At 42.5% G+C, this 25,873-nt stretch overlaps 1 long non-coding RNA gene across 1 annotated transcript in view; it reads left to right on the top strand.

Annotated features, from left to right (window-relative positions):
- Positions 1-25,873, top strand: part of LOC120899680 — a 60,599-nt gene that overhangs the window by 15,648 nt on the left and 19,078 nt on the right. The gene's annotated exons all lie outside the window — the stretch shown is intronic.

Genomic DNA, 25,873 nt, shown 5'->3' with positions numbered 1-25,873 from the left:
AGCGGCTTTTGTCATTGACGCATCATGCCGAAAAAACGACTATAATTCATCGTCCGATTTATCAAATCGTTGTCTCATTTATATTAATATGGATAACGTGATAGCGCTGAGTGCTATTGTCCCGGCCAGCTATCGGACAGAGTCGCGGGATGGAGCGAACAAAAAGCCGTCCCTCCGTCGGGTGTCTGAAAGGCAGCGAGACTTGGGTATCAAAACTGGTCTTGTCCGGAGGCGTTTCTGTGGCGCCTGCAACGAGTCCCTTCACTGTGCTCAATCTTTCGACGAAAAGTCCCTTTGCGCGCGACTCCGTGGAAGGCTTTAGGGAGTAGGAGCGTTCCGGTGAGATAAAGTTTTCCAGATTAACCTACGGAGAGTGCAGCTCGTGCGATAAGACGGTAAAAAGCAGTCCTCACTGTCTGGGGACGCTCCGATGCATGACGTGGACACGCAAGGTGATACTGGGAGGCGTCCAGAGAGAAACCAGCGGGTGATTTGTACGGAAAGGAATGCACCAAGCCAACAACGACGAAGCAGGTAGCAAGTGAGATGAGGAAAGGGAATATTCGACTGTAGAGCATACAATGTTTGATATTCAAGTACCTAAAATTTACCAAATTTTCTTGAATGTTTGATGTTTGAGTGTTGTTTGTATGTTTCTTATAAACTACCGATTAACGTTAAATCCTTCAGAGGATTCTACAAAAATGCTTCAACCTTATCCACCCGATAACTCGTGAATGCAACGGAAAGGGCAGCTCGTTGAATGCACCAAACAAGGAAGAAGGTTCTCTCTTCTCCACTGGCGCCAAAGTGTCGAAGATGAGCCGTCGCACAGGATAAGACGCCAACAGCTCTGCCCTCGATCAACCGATCATTCCCGTCGCTCTTCTTTGGCCCATACAAGTCGCTTCGCTAAGATAAGCAGCCTCTCGGCTTTTGGGGCTCTTTTAACGCGCCAACACACTGCACTGCGGTGGTAATAATAATATCAAATTGCAATAAATTTGCTACAGCTTGTTTCCAGTTGCAGTTTTTTACATCTTTTCGAATGCCATCCATTCGGTTTGTACCAAAGAGAATGCTTGCAGCCAAATCGAACACCCAACCTCGAGGCGCGCGCGCGATGGCTCGAAATTCGGCAACGGGCTGTGAGCTTTCTTTGCCTGCAGTTGGTGTTGCATCGTAACGGGAAAGACATTGCACCATCTTTATCTATGGAAAGGGGCGGAGAGGAGACAGACTGGAATGCAGGGACGGGGGATTCTAGAGATAGCGACACGTCGACGTCTTGGCGCTCTACTCGTGGCAGGATGTAGCGGGATGCTTCGATGGGAGTCGCTGTGTTGCCTTGCGGGACAGCTCCATTCTCAGAATCGGTCCATTTTCCAACGCGATACTCTTATCCAGAATGCTCCATCCTCGTGCTTGATATGGGTCGAAGGAAAGAGGAATTCGACGTGAAGAAGGAAAGAAACGAGGAGGTGAGGGATGCTCAACCCAAACGACACTATCAAGGAAGTAAGCAGTTTCTCTTTGCATGGTATCGTTGATGCTGTTGTTGTTGGCCGTTCTGTGCTACGGAGTCCTTGGAGCTCTACGAGCCAGGGAGGGCTCTGAATCAACGTCCTATCGCTTTATTTTCACTTGTCTTGGTAGTGGAAGCATTATTCGTGCTTCAACCAGTGCACCAGAGAAATATTTTTCTTATCCTTTATTTTTCCGCGAGTCCACCATCCTGAATCCTTTTCTCTTTTTCCGAAAGTAAACCGTATGCAAAATACAAGTAAAGAATTCTACTGCACGATCAATACAACATCTATTTCTCTCTCTTTCTCTCAGCACAAAGATAAGACATAAAGAAAATCCTTTAGCTTGTGCTATCGCTGCAAACACACTCGTATATCTCAAGCAATTTCTCGTGAGGAAAAGACATTTCTTACGGCTTGTGTTATGCAGCGATAGCGTTAGAAGGATTGAGTTTTATTGAATTAGTATAATAGCCCATAGTATGACACAACTTTTCTCACTTTCACATAGGAACGAACACAATCCGTCAGAAAAGCCATGACCATGGTGGTTCTCTCCATTTGCATTGTTGATATGGGCTGACAAGCGGTAGAGTTCCACCTTCAGACGTGTGTGCTTTTTGACTAGAAATGTGTCTTGAGAGCATGTTCTGCTTCATTCCAACAATCATTTAGCCACGATACACGATTTCTATCGTCAAACGACTAGTTTTGTTGGAGTTTCGAAGATATGAGAAGCAAAGGAATAAGATGTCTCCGTCGGTCAGGGTGTTGGTGAATCGATTGAGGTAATAGCAAGGTGGAAGGAAAATGAAGCTCTCTCGACACAGTACAGTCCTTGCGAATCGTCCTACAACAGTAAAGCGCTGTTGTTTCAGGTTTACTTCGAGTTGTGTCGCTCATCTCCGGGAATGTTTTCCTGCTCCATCTTACTCTTTCTCAGATTGCTATCACATTCACAAACACACATTCTGCTGACGGTTGTACATTTGCTTGCCCGAGATATTGTACCACAAGCTCCTTTGTTCTCACCATCCTCGGAAAGCACCACTTTCACCAACACCAGGCTTTGGCAAGAGCTGAAACAATAGTCCTCACTCATCGAGATGGCTCCAAATGCTGCGGTTGTTGCTTCTGGTTGCATAAAGCCACTCAACGGCATACAAAAGCGTAATGAGACATGGTGTTGTGATCGTTTTTGGCATTGCTTCAATAGTTTTATTATATCGACTGTTGAGTTTGGAGGTTAAGAAAACGTTGTAGTAGGATGCCAAAGATGTGGCTAATGGCGTTTGGCGTGGTGTACTGAAGATGTAGAACGGTGTAATGCACTTGTAGGATGTGGTAATAATACATTGATGTGCGGTAATAATACCCATGGGTGGAAACAACTGTCAGATGGAAGTGTTAGAGTTAGAGTTAGAGTTAGAGTTAGGCAATGGAATAGGTGGTTTCTTGAATATTGGCTATTTTCAATGTATGTCGTCTAGTCTTTATCCATTCCTGCTTAGCATGTGTCAAAAGAAATAAAATCGTATCAAAAGCGTCTCCACGGTCCATCAAAATTAATTCGTTGGTTTACTGTACACTCAGTTACAGAAAACCAGAATGTATATAACCAATCTCAGAATAATCATCTGCACCAGAACAGGCATGCATCACTGAACTGTTCGTAGAAGATGGATGCTTTCTCTGCAAGTTTATCTATAATGAAATCTTATCGTTGGCTGGACGCCATTTCCTTCCACTAATCCCTCTCGACCGTTGGGCGGTTTTTCATTTGTTGGCAAAAAAACTCTTTGTTTACGTCTTTTTGAACATTCAGCGGCATCGTGGTCGTTGTATGTACGATTTTATGATTGTATGTAAGCGTCTGGTTAGCCATTTGGTTGTCTTGTGAGCCAATTGTTCTTATTATGTTATGTGTTTTTTGGCTTGAATGGAACATCGAATCTTCACACTGACCAATCGCAGAGGATTGCCTTTCAGTTTGACATGTTTCTTAGATACTTAAAAATCTCGTTTAGCATGTGCATTAATCCTATTTTCGTTTTAATTTAAGTGTCGCTCTTATTGTGTTGTTTGCTTTCAGTTTACTTATCATCACCACATCACAAATATTTTCTAAATTGCTAAAGCCCTTAAGCTAAGTATTTGCACAGGATTCCGCTTGAAAGTGAAACACAATCCATCTCCGCGGAAAACGAGAAGGCAAGAGCGGCGTCAATCAGATGGAGATGCTACCGTTTTGATTTCGCCACGCGAATACACGACAAGTGATCGATCATTTTGACATTTGACACGCCAATCGTCTGCTTTGAAGCCGTACGCGTGTTTGTTTTGTTGGTTGAGATGATGTTGATGTTGTTAGTAGCGTAGCTCATCAGCGAGAGATTATCAGTAGGCAGCATCGTTGTCAAAGGGTGAACGAAACGTATGCAAAGGGATTACCAATGGGTGGAAATATGGGGTCGATGAAACATGGGCAACATGACGAGATAGAAGAAAGTTCTTAATGTCGTTGGAATGTTTTTCTATGTATTTAAAAGCGATTTCTAAGTATCTTTTCTGGCTGCAGCATATTAAAATAATGAAATAAAATAACTTTACAAGCTACATAAACAGGCTAATTAAAAATTTCTCTGTTCTACTTCTAGGTAAGTCACCAAACGATTGCCAAACAACAGTAGTAACAGTAAGTCACAATCGATATCAGATACTATAAATCATCCGATACACAACGGCCATAAAATCTGATTGATTGCGGCTAACGTTTATCATTGCTCATGAGTAGAATCCATGTATGATTCGAGTAATATTCGGAATGCTTATCGCGTGTTCACTGTGTGATTCGCTATTGTAGAAACGTTTGTACGGGTGTGCTTAAACGATTATTGATTATCGGCGCTGGACAGGATGATTCACATTTTGATGAAGCCATGGAATGACTGGTGGAACGATTCAATTTATCTACCAATAAATGGTTAATGCTGCTCAATCAATGGTGGCGCTATGTGCAACGCGGAAGGATTGTGTGATAAAATGACAAAAGCTTTGTGAAAGTTAATCGGATTCGTAATCTGTTATGGGAGAAAGGATATTCTCTTATCAGACGTGAATAATGATACTGTTTCATTATCAGGCCGCGCTTCTACCATTTTGTTTCTGCGTGATAAATGCAATCGTATCGATTAATGAATTATCAAATAAATCCATAAAATTCATATGTCATGCAAAATACCAGAGATAACAAACCAAAGAAAGTCAAGCAAGCAGAAATGTAAATATAGATGGTCTGTTTATTCCGTGCTGCGATCCGTATCGGCACCCGGTGTTGTGTATTACACTTTGAAACTTCGGTAGTTGCCTGAAGTGTTTATGTTTTGGCCTGAAGCACGTGCTTCGTAATGCGAATAGGCGCTATAAAGAACATAGGGTCGGTTTACGACGTTCAACGCTGATTTGAAGTGAAAGTTATTGATATAATATTGATATTTTCCGTTTTATGACTGGCCTGAAGCTCAACCGCAGTAGAGAGGCGGACAAGCACGCGACTCGATGGAATGCAGCGGGAACAGATTGATTACGGCTTCTGATAAGGTGCTGTGTGTGGCTTACAGATTGTTTGATTGGAGTGAAGTATAGGAGGTGTGGTGTTATATGTCATTTACTTTGTCATTTTAAACATTCAAGTTTACAAAACGTAGTAAATATGTAGATTGAATACTTATGAAAATTGAATTGAAGCAACAAATGCACCACAGGAAACTTTCCTTGTCTACAAATGAATAAAATGTTCAGAGTTATTTGCCCTTTGACTAGGCATTCTACTGATTTGATCGCTGCATCGAAATCAATGTGCAATAACAACCCAAAACCGAATTCCGTTTTGTTCGCTGTCAATTTCGCACAACTTGTGCCGCTGTTGTTGCAGCTGTTTTTCCTTTCGCTTCCACCACCCCAAAGCGTGTGAGATCCTATCTCGATCGTTACGACAACACAACGAAGGCAGTGGACATCGTTTGGTTAAGTCGTCGCACTACTACACCAACGAAAAGACACAACAAGCGAATGCAGTGACATTTCCAAAAACAAGTCCCTCTCGTGCCAACCTTCGTTCGATGAGGTCCCCATTGCTAGGGAACTTTTAGATTCATTGCACCGATTTGGAATTGGTGAAGTTTTTCATTTACGTGCAGTATGAGCTCATGGTTAGGTTGGTGCAAACGAGGATCGCCATAGACGGGGGTAATAATCGTAGAGTATCGGAGCTTTGCTGGCCAATCGCTTCCCTGTTGCGAGAATCAAAAGCCCCATTAGAGCGTTTGGCGAGACAAACGGCAGTTTGAACTTTTCTGGAATGTTTGAATCGTTGTTCTACGATGGGGTAATAGGCTTGATTAGTGAAGGAATGCAGAAATAAATGGTTGAATTTGTGTTACTACTTTTGGCAAAGGAAAACAGTGGTGTTAAACAATGGAATCCAATGCCTGCAAAAAAACAAAACATGGATTTTTTATAGAAAAGTATGCAACAATAAAGCAATGTTTCAATTTGCCCAATTTTGCGTTACCATCAAGTCGTTAACCAAGATAGTGTGCCACACAACCACCAAACAATTTATTTCTACATCCCCGGTAACTTACAACTGGTGATAAATTGAGCCATTTCAACCCTGTCTAGTTGTTCTGGAATGCAGACAGGTGTTTTCCATCACTTCTTCCCCGTTTACTTATTCAAATACTCCAAAACGAACAGTTGTTCAGTGAACAACCCTCGCAACAAGCCCGGAAAAGATCGTTACGTTCTTCTACACCCCTCACCATAGATTTCTTCGTTCACTCGTTCTGTTCCAAAATGACACAAACGAAAGCAACTCCACTGCAGCACCCACCACCATCACCATCCATCGACTACCAGGGCTCGTTATCGGCTAATTTTGATCTTTTATGGTACAAATTCTTGATTGAAATTTCGTGATAATTACAACATTGTTTGCCTAAGACACTGGAACACTCTCGAGTCTGTGTCGGTTTGCTGGCTAGAATGGTTCTTTCTGCTGGAGGTTCGACATCGTTTTTTGGGAAGCTCTGTCACCGTCTTCCGAAAACCGTTTCCGCCCGGGAACGAGTGAACATTGTGAGATGATGATGAAGTAGTTCGGGGTGGTGTCGACCAAGCATGGAGAACCAGAAATCAAGGGAAAACCAGCAAACTAAACGATGGCAGTGAGATTTCGGAGCGCAAGGGACGCTTTTCCGGCATGGCAGGAGTCGTTAGAATACGATGAACGAACAGAGCGACACAAACCACTGTCAAATGAGTCGCCATCCCTTCTTGGTTTGGAGAAGAGCTTCGGTTTAGAAGAAAAAAGAGAAAGAGAACGATACTCAGCAAAATCGCTGCATGGAGCTTTTCCCCGTCACTCATCGACACAGTCGGTATGTCTTAATCGAGATTTAATTGTACAACATTCGTCAACGGACTTAATCGGTGGAGATACCGACGAAGCGATAGAGTTGGACAATGATCTGGATAGACTGTGCTCATTTTGGGTGTGCGTGGGATTGTTACAGCAAAAGATGATTTCAGTTAAAGAATGAGCCATTTTGGAAGAGCTAACACCCAACAACGCAGTTCAGAAATGAAGTGATTAAAATCGTATTATCATTGTCAGATCATCTTTCAGCGAGTAATAATGATGGAGTCATGTATTGTGAAAGAAATCTTCGTTGACTTGTAAAGCAATTTAAAGTTAACTTTTCCAAAAACATATTGCTTACTTTGCAAAGAAAAGCAATACATAGAATAATTTAAACCAAACTTCAAAACTAGGCAAAATATCAAAAAACACCTCTTACTACGAATGATTGTTCCCTGTAGCTATCAAGCAGACACTCCAATCACTGAGGGAGATTCAACACCTTTCCAAGCATGAAACGAAGCAGATACTACGTTGAACCTACCCGCAGAAATTGGTCTGCTTGCGCACAAGACACGCATGAATTATACTAGTCACCTTCCAAGACTTATCGGCGCCAACCCGCAGCGTGTGGCGCAAACATGCAGGTTACCATATATTCCTGCAGGAACCAAGACCCCAAGGAAGTGGCATGCTTGTGTAGCTAGTCTGTCACCTTGACCTCAGTACATGGTACGATGGAAGAAGTCTTACGAATGCGGAGAATGTGGATATTGAATTTGTATCAACATTAGCAGGGGTCGATGTTACAACGACGTCACGTTGTCAGGCCACTTTTGAGTTCAAATTGCTTGGAAATACAAATAACAGCGAGAAACAATGCAGGATGAAAATTTAAATACTAATTACTGCGCGAATAAATCGTGAATTTTGGGATGAGGTGGTTGGGCAGCTGATTCACAATCAAGCGCTAAAGAGTCTTTAAAAGGACTTTTGCCTCGATGTGGTCTCAGCACGTTTTGCGCCATTAGGGATAATTAGTCAAGCCGCACGATCGTGAGAATTGTATTGTTATCGATGTTGAGGGAGCTTCAATGTGGCGCATAGCTTTTGATTGTTTTGAATACTCTTATTTATATGAAAAAAGCATAGAACTTGAGGATATTTCAAGTTATTCTAATGATATTTAAACATATTTTGAATCAATTTTGAAGGCACTTTAATTGCTTCTCTTTTCCACAAAACTCCCATCCTTCCTTTTTTTCTCTTACTTTGCTGAACCATCGTCCAAAACCACTGCACCGAGGACACGTGAGAATTGCATCACGATGTAGATCCGCACGGGATGATTTCACATGAACTGCTCGCTGGAGCCGGGCTGAAATGGCGCGAAAACGGTCCACAACCACACGATCGCTGGCCGGCGATGACCACGGAAACCTTGAAGCCACCCGCAGGATCACTCCCACCTCGACCACGAAAACCCATATAACACTTTCACGGCTCGTTAAGGTTTATTATTTTCGAGGTTCGGCCTTCTTCTGCACGGATGATTACCGTCGTATCGGGCGAAAGTAGGCGGGCGAACGTATAATCAGCCGAAGCGTGGAGTCGTCGATATCGGGTGGATGATCACGGACCTGGCGAATGGAAAATTCGTTTCGCGCGTTCGAACTTCTGTGCTGTTCTGTGTTGATGTTGGTCTCGTTCGCTCATGCTTGCCTGGTTTACGTGGCCCATTCATCGTAAGTCTTTTTCCTCCCCGATTCCTCGGGATGCAGATTCTGATCGCATCACTCGCACGCTGACCGTTGCATTGCAATTTCCTGCACCGTCCGGTGGAACAGTGTGTCAGCCCGTTTGCTGTGGATTTCTTCAATCACCACTCACTTGGCATCATCTCCAGCACCAGAAGATGAAGGTGATTGTGTGCTCCTTGGGTGTATGGTTCGCCCTTCGCCCAGGAACAATGTAGCGGGAAGCTGCCGTTACTGATTGATCTTATAACTCAGTGAGCGAGGCAGAAAGGACATGGAAATAAATTCAAACAGAAAAACACATAACTTTCCATGCTAGTATCGAATTCGTGTCTGCTGTGAACGGTTATCTCAAAGAGTGCATACGATTCACGTTCTCGAGAAAGCGGCTGACGATTTTTTTTACAATTCTAAAATATTACAGTATGGTTGTGGTTGTTTGAAAATAAGGACTTGGAGTAGCATGATTAGAATTATAATTTGTGGACCAAAATAGGCCATTCAATTGATCATTTTTTTCTTCAAAATCAAAATGCACTTCGCTCTCTTGCTCTGTTGTCGCTTTCTTCCTTCGTTGGTTTAAATATACCCCATCTCATTGGAAGAAAGACCACTCGGTTGAGTTTGTTCCACTGCTTAACAAGATAGCTCAAAGCAGATAGTTACCGAGCTACGACGAAACACTCACCGGTACGCAAGGCATTGAAAATGAACGCAGCATCTCAAACGGGAGATGAAGAAGCGTGAAACTCGAATCAAACAAAACGATCTTCCGTTCAACCGTTGTTTAATGTTGTCTTGTGAGGGTTTGTTCTTCCTCTTGTTCACCGGTTGATCTGCTCCACCTTCTCTGCTCCACCTGGTCGTGCGTTAGCCATACCAGCGGCAAGTACGACGTGTTTTACCTTAGTTTTACACTCGCTACTCCTTCGCCGCGTTGTTTTTAACGTCTTTCATCTTAAGAATCGACCTCTAGCAAGAGGCACTGGTTCTGCAGCTCTTCCACTTCACTGTTTTCGAGGGCGTAAGTGTGTGCCTCTGGATCCGTTGTTCCTTGGAACTCTCTCGGTGCAGTACAGAAAATGAAGATCGTCTGTGCGGAAGCGTTCAATGCGTAGTTACTTACACACCACCGGGTTTGGAGATGGGCTTGTTTATCCTGGGAAAAGTACTTCTTCTCCTTTTTCCGTTGGGCGCAGGGTAGGAAGATCGATCTGCTTCCTTGCCTCCTAAATAGGATCAGCAGAGAAATCAGATTCATCTTCGTTGGGTTGTTACAGAGGCAAATAAAAGAAAAGAATCAAAAACCACCATCCTACCCATTTCCCCATGCCACGCAGCCGTTGATGATGATGATGGTGGTGGATCGATAGGGGACGCAAAGGAAATGCGATCGATAAAATTGCTATTCTCTTACGCCGGTAATGAAAACAGTACGCCAGCAGTACCGTGGTCTCAGTCAGGTTGTTGTTGTGGCTGTAAGGCTCGGTAAATATACGAAACACACACCTTGAGAGCGAGCGATTGGAATCGCGATCGCGAATGAGATCTTTACGTGTGCGAAGTCGCCGGGAGGGAACGGAACCGGCTTTTGTGGACCACGATGGCATTCGTGCGATATGAGCGCGTTCAGGTGTTTTGTGTAATAGGAAGGCAATTTACATTCATCTTCCAGAGTCGCAGGCAAGCAACGTAACATTCTGGGAGTTTGGTCAGTGTTTACTTCCACCGATTAGTTGTTCCAGCTTAGTTTCGGTCAAAATGTTTACGTTATTTAATTAAAATTAAATCGAACTTTTTTGGAAACTTTTCACGATTGCTTTCGTAAGATTCATGTGTTCGTTCTCTTTCGTTTTGCATCGCTGGAAACATGATAATTGGGCTGGCACAATGCCATGTATTCGCCAGATGCATCTGTATCGATTTGTATCCAATTTTATTCCCGACCAGCATCGGCACCGACCGAACATAACCCATATGTTACCGCCAATGCAACGAACCTGCAGCTGTAAATCTACCTCGGCTTCAGCAATACAATGCATTGTATTTGTATCGCGTGATAGAAATCTCCGAAATGCTCTGTGATCCTTCGTTGCCATGGTTTCTGCCGCACGTTGGATGATTATGGATTCCGTACATTTTTCTTTCTCTGCCCGGCGATTTCTCGCTACGATAAGACGAACCCGCGTGCTGTCGGAACGTCGTTTCGCGCGTAAAAGAATGCGTTTTCCGTGGTTGCATCGTTCGCTGTTTGCTTCCAATGCGTTTTGCAGTATAAAAAAGTGATACAAAACTGGCTCTCCAAATTTGACCGGATGTACGGTTTTTGGGATATCTTGTCCTGAAAACAATCATATTGTCTAGGTATGGCTTTCGAGCGACATTCAAACGACATTGAAGTCAAAAAGCCTTTAGTTAAAACTATAAACTTGTGCTTTTTTGAATTTGTTATTACACATATAAATACAAGTGGAACTATAATTCAATTTCATATTGATCAGCTCTGTTATTCAATCTAACAAGACAACCTGAACTGAGAAGATCAGCAAAGATACAAATCGTTTTTGAAAGCTCATAAAAGAACATGCAAGGGAGAAGAAGTTGCTGAAATGGGTGAGGTGTAATTTCACCTTCAGATGATTCGAACTGCGGTGTGAGATTCCAGCGAGAAGATAAATCAAGCTTCGGTCAGCAAGAATTCGATCAAGATAACACTTGCGTAGAATTGGACTTGGCCGAGAGTTGAATTGAAACAAATCCTTTTCGGAGATCCAATCACGAGAATGAGCGTACGATCCTCTTCCTCCCATCTCAAGCCAAACCGTCCAGGAGGTCCCCAAAGGCCCACAGGATCAGGAACGCGACCAAATCCGCATTCGCGCATAGACACACACGCACACAAACAATCGCAATCATGGCACAATCGTGCGCAGCATAAAGCACATAAATAATCCGGCAATCCGGGAATCCGGTCAACCGAATCGAACAGCCCATCAGCCAGCCTAACTACGCGCAGGGAGGACACATCCTCCGGAAAGCTCCAACGAATCTTCAGCTCCACCGATGCACCACCGTGAATGGGGAAAGATTTGAATCTTCACCATTTCCTCTCGCCCAAACCAAGCCAAAGGATCGAACCCCCTTTTGGACGATGGAGAACACCGAGAGTGTGTGAGTGAGAGAGAGAGGGGCAAAAAATCGCACAACACAACTGCACCGAAGCCAGAACAATCGGTTCCGTAAGATCAGCATTCGGTTCTGCGTATCGCGCCAGTTGCCAGAGCCTTTTTTATTGTTCGACGTGCCAGATCGCGAATGAGATCGGGTTCGATTCGTTTTGTTTTTGTTCCTCTTCCCTTTTTGTGCACGGGCTGTTGTGCGTATATTCGATGTGTTTCTGTCCGGGGCACACAATTGTGCATGTGAATGCAGCAAAGGGGGAAGAAAGGAAGGAAGGAAGGATGCCGCTTTTCAGCATCTGATAAGCGAGGTTTTCGCTTGGCATTTGGGTTTTGTTTTGGACGAACCAAACGGCCAGCAGCAAGGCGGTGAGGTCAAAAGTTGTCCGTTTCCGATGCGTAAGCCATGTTTATTTGAAATTCTCGTTGAATTGTGGTTTGAATAACCTGAACTTACCGGGGATGACGATACAATCGGAACATATGGTTTACCAATGCCCAAAATGCAGATAAAGCTAAGTTCCTGAAGTTTAGTGATAAAGTTACATTAAAAATGTTCTTTCAATGTTATAAAGTTCCAAGCGAAAGTGCGAAAAATGGACTACTTCGCCGGTATCATTACCCGCATCACGTACGCCTCAAGCAAGAACCTCCTCTGCTCTCGATGAAACGAGCTTGAAAAACTGAACCTTGGCAACTGATGGTTACTCGTTCCAATCGAACTATTTGATCAGCTTTAATTCCGAAATAATAAACCATAATTCATAGCAAAATAATACATTTCTTACAAGGTGTTAATATCAACACATTATTACGGTTGGCTGGTCTTGGCGTGATCCCGTCCGACTTTCTGTACCACGGGGAATGTCCAGCACGACGAGATTCTCATTCCTCGGGGGCCGTTCTTCCGTGCGCGCTCCGATGATCGGATCTGCTTGTGCGCGATCCTCATAAACTGCGGCATGTCAGTTCAAAAGGTCAGCGTTGCGGGAATGCTGGCTGTCTTCCAGTGTGTCTGTGTTTTTCTCTCTTCACCACCAACGCCAACGTGAAATCACGCGCTTTTCCCTCGTGGTTGTGTTGGTCGTTCTCGTTGCGTTCTCCATCGCTTGACGTGATGGCAGTGGAGACGACGCGACTGCGGGTGTGATATTGACCGTATACCGTACAACACGTGTTAAAGTTCAAAGGACGCTGCCAACACAAAACGGCGTAAAACAATGCCGGAATCATACGAGCAGAGAAAGAGCAGTCGATTGCATCCTACACTTCATCTGCTAAAAAGGTGAGAAAATGCAACACAGTGACGGGTGGTGTAGGCAGGGTACGGTGCAAGGGTGCAATTTCGGTGGAAAAGCTAGATGGATCGAGATGAGTTGGGTTGGGAAAGAAAAAAAAACAACGTTGAAAGAGCGAGTGAAGGAATAATGAAGCATCGTGATCGAATGTGCATCAGAAAGAGAACATCTCCGCACGTCCAATAACAAGAGTAGAAAGGATGGAGCGCATGCGCCCAAGTGCGCCGGAAGGGAGTCGAGCCGGTGAGCAAAGATCGTGATTTACACCTTAACACTGCATTCTGGGCATTTGTTCTGAAGGGTTCTTGTTCCATACTGCCACGAACATGGAATACTCAATCGAGGCCACCGACTTGAGGCTTTCTAACAAGGTAAAGAGCAACATTGAACCAATCTATGCTGCCAACGATGAGGGTGGATTGATTGAAATCAAAGGAGTTGGACACAAGCGACGAACCCGAACGTTATGTACAAGTCTCTCGAATGGAGATTCAAAATTGGTACAATTATGCTTTCCGAAACATTAAGCATACCAAACAAACATATTACTTGTTTAAAACTGAAAACAAATTGGTGGGTTAAACAACTTACACTGGTCAGTGGCTGCTGTAATAACTACACCTAAGCGTAAGAATAACCTTCTATCTAAACGTGCTCCAGCGTAGTAAGTAGTCCGTAACGAACCACAAACAGTTTCATGAATAGTCATCACCCACAGCTGGATAAGCGACCTCAGCGAGCACAGTCATTCAACGTCACTGCCCAAATCAAATCATCTGATAGCAATGGGAAATGGCAACTCAAAACGGCTTTTATGGCACCTGCAACATCCTCATCAGCGTCATCGTTGATAAATATTGAGCCACTCGAGCCCGAAAGGTCGGAGCAGTAAGCAACACATTTTGTGTGTTTTCTTTTGGCGTTATGAGGAAAGTGGGAACGATCGTTTCGGCGGGAAATTATAACCACACACAAACGATCATGCCCGCTCTGCGATTGTCTAGCCTTCTCCACCAGTTTCCAGTTGTCGATTGAGATAAGCTTCAGCTCCCAATGCTTGAAGTTAGAGTGTGTGAGTCGTCCATGGTTGTGTGGATGTGCCTGATCTCGGAAAAGAGGTGTGCCGCTTAATGGGATGAATAAATTTGATCGTACGATCGTGAGCACACCAGAACGGCGACATTTACTCCCCGGGCGCAGTCGGCTGAGAGGCTTCATAATTCACACCCCACAGCCCATCACGATAACGCTTGAGAAGCGACGGTTTTGGCCGAAAACGAAAAAACAATGCGAATAGAAATTATTTCAATGCGACAGTAAGCAAGGAACCCGCAAGCGCGTAAGATCTATTTACGATCTTGCGTAGTTTTGGCTCGCTTCTGGCAATTCACCCCTATTAGATGTTCGATAAACGTTTCCTATCAACGTGTTAGAAGTGCCCCGAAAAATTAATTATTAATCACGATCAAATGAGCGGAACGAAGCGCGGGCAATTCAAACAAAACTGCGACGCAAGACAAAACAGACGAGATCCACACGCCTAGCGTGATCGGTACGCCCCGGAAAAGCGCAAGGGAAGAAATCAAGAAAACTCCTTCAGATCCCCTATAGTCACACGGGCACAAGAAGCGTGTAAATTTATGGTTACAATTTATTAATGAAGATTTAAAAAGCAATAATTTATTTTCCAAATGAAACCACCCAACATTCTGCCCTGCGCTACCTCGGCCGGATGGTGCTGTATCAGCAAGTAATTGAAGCGCGAGCGAGGTGGAAGTATTAGGATGAGCTTTTAAGCACCTTCTTTTCCATCGAACCGGAATCCAACCGCAGCTCCAAGGCACAGTTGTGGCTGGTGTCGGTTAAGTGAATGGGCGTTGTGCGAGCGCGCGTCCGTTTGCAAACCGTGGGCCATGGAGTGTGGTGGTTTTTGGATTCGCCGTTTTCCACCCTTTCTTAGCCTGCGGTGACCACGACGCTGGAACGATTGCCGAAGCGTTCGTGCCTGCCTGCCTGGTTGGGATGATTTCTTACCATATTCAACCGAGCCCTGCGTCGTGTCCATCGTTGCTCAGCTTGTGTCTGGCTGGTTTCGTTTCTTTCCGACTCTTTTTGTTTCTTCCACTTATCCCGTGGTTTTGTTTTAGTCGGCAGAATATTGTTGGTGGCGGTAGGATGAAGATGATCGTTTTTATTCATCGTTTTGCTGCTGTGAAACGATGCGGGTGTGTGAAGGAAGACGAGGAAGGTAGTAAGCCTCGTGCCAGCATGCGAATAAAAGAAACATTTATTCCATCGTTTTACGGTGCCGCATCAACCGCAGCCGCCGTTGCGTTCGTTGACAGTTACAAGTTGTTAACAAATTTGAAACCTATACCCGTCGGCTTGAGCCCGACCAGCTGGCAAGTTCATGACGGTTTTCGAAGTGGTTGAGATGGGTTAGGGTAGAAGAATTGCTGCAGTTACCACGGAAGGTAATAAAGAGTTATTCCATTTCAATTAATGTGAAATGAAAGCTATCAACGACTTCATTCATTAATGAGCGATGATTTGCTGGGGAAGTCACTGCGCAACGAATGAAGAAAAATGGACCAAGTATTGATTTTTTACAAGTCTGGTTTTTGGTAGAAAAAATCCGGAATTCAAGCATGAATAAGTTTTGTTATCGCGTCAGTTCTTATTTGTTTGTTGTGGGTTTCAAACGCCCTGGTCATCCTAGGAGAAGTCGTTGATTGAGGGTGAAAGTATACCCCACGTTTTATTGTTTCAGAGAAGAAGATGCTATTCAATCAAGAGTAACAAAAGATATCGTGCTTCCTGTTTTCTGTCAGTATATGAATCTTTATTGCAGCGTGATTGTGTGTTCTCATTTTTGTATTTTGCCTTCGTGCTTTTTTTAACGATTGTTTATACTCACTGAAGTGTATGAAAAGAGCAATGAAATCATCCCAATATCGAACCAAATATAACACTTTTAATGTCATAATGATTAAACAGGCGAAAATATCAAATTCATTCTTCTTAAAACTGCAATTATAAGAGTTTAAGTATAACTAGTTGAAAACTATTTGACAACACTCTTAATTTGGTGTAACGCCAAGATATTCTGTCCAAACAATGTTATCGCTGGATGACCACACACGTCTGTCACTTTGATCGTTATCGCTAACGAGACCCTCAAACGTTTGTTATTTTGGTTCTGCTTTGCCCTCAAACCAAAACAATGAACCGGACATAGCTCCTTCCAATCGAGATGTAGGTTATCCGCCGTCTCCTGGTGACTTTGTTCTGTACGATCTACCAAACGAAATGCAAAATTCGTTCGATTCAACCGACGACGCGATGAAACGGTACGCAAACGCGATAGCGATCGAAGAACAAATTGAATAATGATTGAAATATGTAAGCCCTTCCGTGAGTGAGTGTGTGTGCTTCTTATATTCCAAACACAATGGACATGGGCTTTTTTGAACGCCAGTCGAACTCCGAAAGCGAAAACGCAGAGAAAAAGGGCAAACTTATTCAGGTCGGTAATGCCATTGATCCTCAGACAGGCGCGACACACGATCGCCTCACGTGTTGAATGGGTAACCCTTTCGGCTGACCATTTCCCCATTTTTTTATGTTTTTCGCTCTTTTTTAACAAGCGGTGAAGTGGTAGTGCTTTTTTATGCATTCTTTGTTGTATTATTGGGCGCAGTTTTGGTGCATAATTGGTATGCGAGGAACGTGCGGAGAGCTTCAAAATAGTTTCGAGGAAGGAATTTACAATCGATCGATCGATGACGTGTTCGATTTTGGCATCATTCAGCTGATGTCAGCGTCGATAAAATGTTGAATAAATTTATGAAGACCTCACAGCGAGCATACATTTGCAAAACACATTTTATTTGAACACTTGAGTTGAGAATAACCCTTGATGTGAATGAAGACTTGATTTGAGAATAATATTTGAATAATGACGAAATTTTATTACATATATGTAAAGCATTATTTCCTCACTAATCAAAATACCTAACTTCAACAGTTCAAGCACAAAAAAAAAGTTAATCGTTGTTGCTCACTTTCCACTTTAAAACACACACACACAACGCACGAATGGCACACGCTTCATTGAGTCGTGCGTAATACGAACCGGTTAACGCCACCGGGAAACGCTTTTCTACACCAATGCACACCGAGCAATCGTCAACATGCAGCGGAATGTGGTCGCATGTTGGTAACGTGATAAATGCAACAGTCCAGCCACCCTTTTCCTGCATGACCGACCTCACCGTACTGTACGCAACCGGATGTCCTGTGCACGAGGGAAGGAATGGAGCAAAGGAATTCAATCGTATCGGGTGCGTGTGAGCCTGAGTGTGCTTATATGCTTACAGGTAATATCGAGCACAATGCAACAAGAGGTAATAATAAACTGTTTTCGATGCATTTGCTCCGTTCGGGCGCCTATCGAAGGCAAACACTTTGATGCATTAAGAGCAATTGGATGCATCGATGAGCTTGTTAAGCTGGAGTGAGCGTTTTTGCCTGCACTGGATAGAATGGAATGTAAAGATATTGACAATGAAATAAAAATGAAACAAATCTCAATAGGAGCTCGCGGGAAAAAAGACGAAAAAATCAGTTATTGTAAAATACGCATCCATAAGCAGAAACAAAACGATGATCGGGTGAAAAAAAGGAAAATAAACAATGCAACAGAATGGAGAAAAAAGTTCAAATGAAATGAATGAAAGCGAATTAATACTGTCAGCGTATATTTTGATAGGAAAAAGTGTTTCATTGTTTCCAGCGCTAATTGAAAAATCTATAAAAAAATAGAAACAAATGGTCTTTTAATGCTTTTGTTCGAAGAGCAAAGAATCAGAGAAAGTAAATCAAACTCGACCGCGAAAAAAAAGGTTTTATGATAGATTGAATCAAAATGATTCCATTTGCATTTCAAAACGCAGTCCTTCAATGTATAGGTTAATTTCACATTAATAAAAAAAAAGTGCTTCGTCAATGGGATCAATAATTGTGATGCTTAATCAAGCTTCAAAACACATTTGCAATATGCAGTAACTGCATAAAGTATTGCCAATATAATTGAAATTCCATCCTAAAACAGCACGAACTAATTTCCTGTCCAACTGCTGCAACAAACTGGCTCTTCCTGGCCACAAAATGATCCTGTTTTACTCTACGCTCTGAAGGATAATCTTCAATAGCTTGTTAAAAAAATATTCCATTAAATGGAAGCAGCACAAACACACACATAATGCGACAAGCCTTGCACTTAAGTAAAAAAAGCATGTGAATACCAGCGTATGTGACCAAGAAAGCCATCGAGAAACGACCCCATGCCAGTAGATCCCAGCAGGACGTGTGCCGCAATAAGGTTGTGTTGGTTCCGGCCCAGCTCGATGCCAACACAATAATCGTTTATTTTCGTCCTTCTTTTGGTGAGTATGAGCTCCTACTGACCACCGGAAATGTAACACACACCAGGTGGTCCAGGGGCGGGACATCGATGGAAGGAAAGCCACTCGATATATTTACAGTCGATTGCATAGAAATTGCATTAACATAATAAGCTGCACTTGTCCGCAATTCCTTTTTTTCTAGCAATATCCTTTCAAGTATGTTCCCCATAACGGTTGGCTTTCAAACCGTGTTTTCCCGCATTCTACACCGTTTATCCACCGGAAGATACATAAATAGCGTCGCTGCCGGTCATAAGTCGTGTCCAAACACCGCACAGGAAACGTTATTTGTTTTCCACCTTGTAGCATGTTTTTAATTCCACGCTGGTGAAGAACCAACAAACGTTCCGTTGATTTCGATCCAAATGTCGCTAATGTGATGCTTTACAACAATAGAATTAATTTAATTATACCGCCAACGCAAAACCACGACCGTTCACATTTCAAGCGACTATTTGTGGCTTACGGATATGTTGTACGCGGTTGAGGATTTTGCAATGAAGATCCGTTTTCAATAACTCGACCCACGCCGAGGTAAATCATTGTGGCCATGTCCTTCCGCTGTTTTTGTGCGGTTGTGGCTTTTTCCTTAGAATGTTAATTTAAAACGCGCACCATTCTGCTCCGGAAACAGTCTCTTTCGGTCCTTTGGACAAGAAACAAACGATGTCATTAATGAGAATGTACGGTTACCGCCAGCTAAAAACAAACATGCGTACATATTTCTCCTGCCATCGGAAAGGTTTCCAGCACGATTTGTTTGCAAAATTATCTTCTAAACGATGGCATAAAGACCGGTTCCTTATCGTACAGCAAACTGGAACCAACTCCACGACCTTTGGAAGACATTTGCAAAGCGATGGATTATCTTTCGCCAGAAACGGTTCGCCATCGATGGTCAACGGTCTGTCGCGTCACACCCACGTCGAAGATCGGGACGAGACACGTTGATGAAATCGATGAAAAATCGAACGTCATCCATAGCGAGTGGGGTTTAGTGTCCTTAATGGCTGAGCGACTGCCTTGCTGACACTGCAACCGTTCGATCAATCGTTTTGGGGGACTAGTATGAAGGGGTGCCGTTGGCTTATTCCATGCGATAAATCGATGAAAAGATGATTAATGAGCTGGTGAATGAAAGTGAGGATTAAAAGCATGTAGAATGAGTGTGTTTTTTCACTTAGCTTTGAGAGACACTCATGAAGCGGGTACAGTAGGGGACATCGAATTGATTAACTTATTCTTTCAGTTTTATTGTAGTGGTTGTTCTTAAGAGTATTAGACCGATAATTAGTTTATGAATTATTCAACAATTTTCAAGCAGAATAACTTACTAGTTGAAGCATGAAGTTGCAGAAGAAAGTACTAGTTGAAGTATTTGCTTTGATTGTTTAAGTGGGCTAAACAGTGTTGGCGAGTAATCTCTGATTAATGATGTCTTTTTATTCGCAAAAGCTTTTGCAAACATCGCCTCTCAGTTGGTGGTCAATATCGAACGAGACTGCAATTTGTTGCAACACATTGTACGATGTTTAAAGTAAGCCGCTGATGGTTAAGCTGATGACAAATGTAACCGGAGATCAGAGCTGTTGATCGAATTCATTTCCCAATATAGGTTATTAAGTGCAAGAAGATTAAACCACCTCTAGAATGGCTCATGGAAGTCTGAACTGGTAACTGATTGTTAGCAATAAATTATACTTTTTACATCCGCAAGTTAAAATATCTCTTAAATGCGAATCAATCAAATACAAATGAAACCACCCATAACGTACTGATCGAATGTCTACTTCTCTGCTTTCCCTTTTAGTGTCATTTTTATGAGATATTCGATGAAATGTTGGTCTAATGCAAACACATTCATTTTTTAGTACGAGTTCAATTCCAACTTTTCGAATTCCGATACGTTTATCTCTTCACTGTGTTCTTTGGAGCACCACATCCGCTTGACAGCGATGGAATTCAATGCAGACTCTCTTCGTTTTCTCTCTTTCGTTAACTCATAAATAAATCCAAGTCACATAATTCTGTATTCTGAACGGTGTTTCCTAATTTCCTGCCCCTGATAGTCATCCTTAAGTCTCGCAAAACGAGAGTCAAACTTACACTGCTATCTACGTGTCCCATGTGACTTTCAACCCACTCCGTGAAGAAGAATCTTTCCTCAAATCTCGTCCTCATGCGACCTGACAGAAGTGTGGCAAAAATTGTACCTCGAGAAGAGAAGCATAATTTATTATCATCATTTCTATCATCGCCACCGTTGTAATAAGTTTTCCTTGGAGCAATCCCGAGGTATTTGAATGTAAGAAAGAGACACTAAAATGAGACAAAAATGGAACTGTATGACATGACGCCGGTAGCAACTTTGACGATAAAGTACTTACACTCTTTCCAACCGTTCCGTTGACGAAAGCCGGTAGAACTTACTCAGAGTGTCTCATCAAGTTGAGCTCTGTTCAATCACCTCAGCTGTTCGGTTGGGAAATAGGTAAGAGATGCTCGGGAGAAGATTTAAATCAGCGAACAGAGCATGAGCAACGACCGAAAGCGGAAGTGAACCGATTTGGAAGGTACAATGAAAGAATTTGTGATGAAATATCTTCCAAAGGGTTATGAGTCTATTTTCCGAAAAGTGTGGTGGGGTTGAAAGTGTAGTGGGGTTTGAATGGAACGCTCAAGCGGGAAAATAGCCATAAGCAATCATCATCATTCGAGAGTGTAGAATGTTTCTTTTGATATCGTCTTGCAATATACTGAGAGTAAAGTTATGATACAGGGTTTCCCACGATTTATTGGTCAGTTCCCATGATTTATTGGTGCGTTCCCACGATTTTTTGGTCGTATCCTATAGATTTTTGGTTCGTTCCCATATTTTATTGGTATTTTCCAATTGGATATCAATACAATTGGACCAAACAATTCTAGGAAACGACCAAAACATCGTGGGAACGCACCAAAAATATATGGGAACCCACCAAAAATTGATGGGAATCAACCAATAAATCGTGGGAAACCCTGTAAAATGGGTTTTCGATTTTTTGCGCAAGGGTGGTCTTTATGATATGAGTTTGTATGAGAGAATAAAAGATCTGGACTGAATTTCCTGACCACCACATCACGTTTGACTACTCTTTAACAAACTTACAGATGAAAAGTAGACGAGGCATACTTGAGTTGGATGGAGCAATTGAAGAAGGGAACAGAAATTATGAACACATAAAGCGAAAAGTGTAAAGTATATCCCTTTTTCATATCGTTTGTAGAAGGAAAGTCAAAGATAGTATCCATGTCAGATGTCTCAAAGTTTTCAACCAAACAGTTTCGATGAGGACAAAATAAACAATTGGCTTAACTTTGCTAAGCTTTGCTAAACTTCTATCAATGCAAACATATCATCTTTCTTCGTCTGAAGTCTTTATCATAGACACATTTTTGAAAAGCACAATATCCCATAGTAACGTTATAGTTTTCACACAAAACCACACACTCCACTGATTTGATAAATGTTTGCCGAGGAACTACTCTTTGCATTTCATAACAATTTCCCCGAAGACAACTACGTTATTCTTCCGTGCTCTCGTTGCGAACCTAACTAGTTTCACCGGAAACACTCGTTGTTGCAGTATCAAGATGAAGGTGGCAGCAGCCAAGTGCATAAATTTCACCAGCATAACGCAGTAACTCCCATCTGGCACGCTGTCTCATACTCTATTTTCCATCCTTTTTAAGTGGTTTGGATGAAGTGTTTCTTAAATGCCGTCAGAACGCTTCCACCTTCTCCAGAACAAACATTCTTCGCGGCATTACTTTCACAACTCCAACGCTCCAATTGTGCGATAACTTGTTTGGCGTGGTACGGCGCCTCTAGGACTGCTATCTGTTGCGCGGTTCCGTTGTCATTTCCTAGATACTTTCCGTGACAACTGGAACCACGAGAGTCCCGCGAGCTAACCCCCGGCCGATAGTTGAGTGTATCTCCTCTCCTCGGTTGTACGATGGTTGGTTGGTTGAATGTATTGCATACCGAACCTGCTGGTACCTGCGGGTCATAATCGGAAACTAGATAGACAATATATTTTATTCATCTTTCCAGCAGTACAATCAACCACGCAAATGGAAAGCACGAGGTCTCTACAAGAACCTCTAACCTTGTGGTCGGGTGACAATGTTTTTCGCGGTGGCTACAAACACACATACATTCACCTCGAAGTGCGTATCACAAAATGATATGATACCTGTGCACTTCTACCCTCGGGTCTTCAGTCGGAAGGTTCCGGTTCGTTGACGCCCGTACCCCTTGAATTTTGCAATTTTATTGGACTGCAATGGAGGATCGCGATTGTGTCATTTCCATTTCCTAACAACTTCTGATACAAGCCGTTGTTTATCATCGGAGAGCAGAAAAGAGTTCTATTTCCACTTCAAATAACATGAAGACCCTGGCCTTGTTGTCTGTTCCCTGCTTTCCTTTAACGTGTATGACCGTGTGTTTTATTCTGGTGTATGATATGATATTTATTTTCTAAAAGCGACCCAACTGGAAATGGAAATGTCGGACCAACAGACGGATTTTAGCGCACGTCTATTTCTTTATCTGTCAACCGTGCTGGAAATTGCAATAAACGTGGTGCTCTCTCCAGCATGACGGCCAACGCTTCTTGTTCTCTGCGCATACCGTTGGTGATATAAATAGCGCATAAACAATAAACCTTCGCTAGATGCTGGAACCTAAATCGCGTCAGAATCCATCCGAGTGTCTCCGCTGTCTCTTCCGGCGGATGGGATATACTGGACTTATCCGATTCTTACCGGGTGTCGAGAGCGGGTGGAAAAGTACGAACCAAATCCTTTTCTCCCACATCAAGACATTTTTCCTACGAGTCAAGGTCCGCACCCGGTTGAAGCAGATAAAGTTAATCCTCCGGCAGGCATGGACAGTGGAAACCATCATCCTGGTACAATCCTATCCAGGAATGTGTCACGCTCGCTGTTGCAAATGTGTTGATTGTTGTGAGCGTGTCAGTAGCAAAAAAACTGAGAAAAGGTTTGAATGGGAATGTGGTGGAGCAAAGGGAGAGCATCCAATTTTGATAATAGCATGGGTAGGATTGTGCTGGATGGAAATGACAAGGTTATAGTAAAATTAATAAGTGTTTGATTTACTTTTTACTTCATAAGATGAACAAAAGGACGATAGAATCTCATGTGATTTCTTTTGATAAATAACTTTAATATTAGTTTGCAATAATCATTAAAATCATACAGCATAGAAAAGACCAAAACATAACCTGTGTTTGATAACAATAGCACAACGATAAATATTGGATGTAAAGGCTGGGGACATTGTCCGGTATCGCTAGTGTAATTTTGATTTTCTGGTGGTTCGATCTAGTGGCGGCTGATCGAATCTTTTTTCATCGAAGGAATGGTCGTGCCGGATCTCAAATTTAAGTAGTTTTTTCATCGTTTTTTGATGCGAAAATGGATAAAATACTTTCACAATATATTTATCTATCAATTACAATGCTTTTCCAGTCCAGTTTAAGTTCAAAACATAAAAAATAACATATTTTCTGAATCGGCTCCAAATTGATTGGCAAAATACTTCGGTTAGCCGCCACCAGACGCGCTAGTGAAAATCGAAATTACACTAGCGAGTACGGACAATGTACCCCGGCCTTAAGATTGTTACTTCAATCAAGTGCTTTCAAGTGAATAATTGATGTTGATGTGTTGTTCGGAAGGTTTGATAAGTAAAATCCAACATTCGTTTTGATTCTCGTACATTGAGTGAGCAGCAATCTCTTTACTTGGAAGCTACTTACTCAATTTCATCAAACCTTCCGAACAACACATCAACATCAATTATTCACTTGAAAGCCGAAAAGAACGTTAATTATCCAACCGAAAACAAATCAACTCGAGTGTCAATAATCAAACCCAAAACAAACATTACCCCCATAAGGACATTATTAGATGTGGTGATGTTGATATTAGTCCTTTGAGTCCTTTTTCGAAAACGAACGAAGAATCATGAGACAAACGCCCATCTCGAACAACACTGCTCGATTTGTATCAGTCAGCCTCTGCCCAATTTAATCGATTGGAGAAATTAATGGTGTTAATTTGACTGACAGCTGCAGAGGCTCTAACACCAACACACACACTCACACTCATTATGCTATTTACATTATGAATTAGACTGGTCGTTTGGTGAAATACTGTTGGTAGTGACCCAGAACGACGGTGGCGCAATGTTTAGATTGATGAGGCCCGATTACGGCGACCAAAGGCCGAGGCCGGAGTGTTGACAATTACAACCACCGTGGAGTTCGTGATCAATATCGTCATCATCATCATCATCAACATCGTTACTGAGCGACCGTCACCGTTGTACTCATCTGGGTGAATTGTTGAACCTCGGGAATTGGTGTTATCGTGGTAAAAGCGAATGTTGAAAAGGCCATAGATTGAGGCTTTTGACATTTAACAACATTAGAAGGATATCGTGGTGGTCTAAGCTCTTGCGAAAGTACAATGATAGTGATACAAAAATGCTCTACGTAATTGCTTCATTATATTAACTGGCATGTTATCTGTTTGAAGTTTTCAAATCTAATCGAATTCTAGCATTTTGACGACTATCTATCGGTCTAAAAAAATTAAATACAATGCTTATTCTCTTTCTCCTTATTTTTACGACACGACATGATATCAACAATCAAGTTTCAATCTTTTCTCCTTAATTAACGCATGTTGTTCGTACTGCTCTGAACAATAATACTTCGTTTATTTTCAAAAACCAAAAAGCCCTCAGCATCACATTTCTCTTTTCCATCTAATTAACACCCCTTCAATTCGTTCCAAATCAAACAAACCATTTGTCTCCCTTCTGGTACTATTCTCCCAAAGCACCTTGTAACAATCGTAATCAGGTTAATCGAATAAAAACCACACAAACACACACAGTCATTCGTCGGCAGGTAACTTACCATATGATTAAGCTCAACCGCAGTGGCGTGAGTTCACACCATATTGCTTCAGCGTACCTCCTTTCTGTTTTCTTCATCGCTCACTTCACGTATTCGCCGAAAGGTCAGCTCCGAAACTCATGTGCCCCACCCGTTGGATAATAGTTGTTTAGTCAAATAATCCGTTAATGGGGTGTAATTTTCGGGTTTTTCTTTTCCAGAACGTCCAGAACCGAACGACCCGAGGGT

The sequence above is a fragment of the Anopheles arabiensis genome, chromosome 3, assembly GCF_016920715.1.
Source record: "Anopheles arabiensis isolate DONGOLA chromosome 3, AaraD3, whole genome shotgun sequence".
In the NCBI taxonomy this organism is placed as follows: domain Eukaryota; kingdom Metazoa; phylum Arthropoda; class Insecta; order Diptera; family Culicidae; genus Anopheles; species Anopheles arabiensis.
This window is presented reverse-complemented; position numbering and strand designations above follow the sequence as displayed.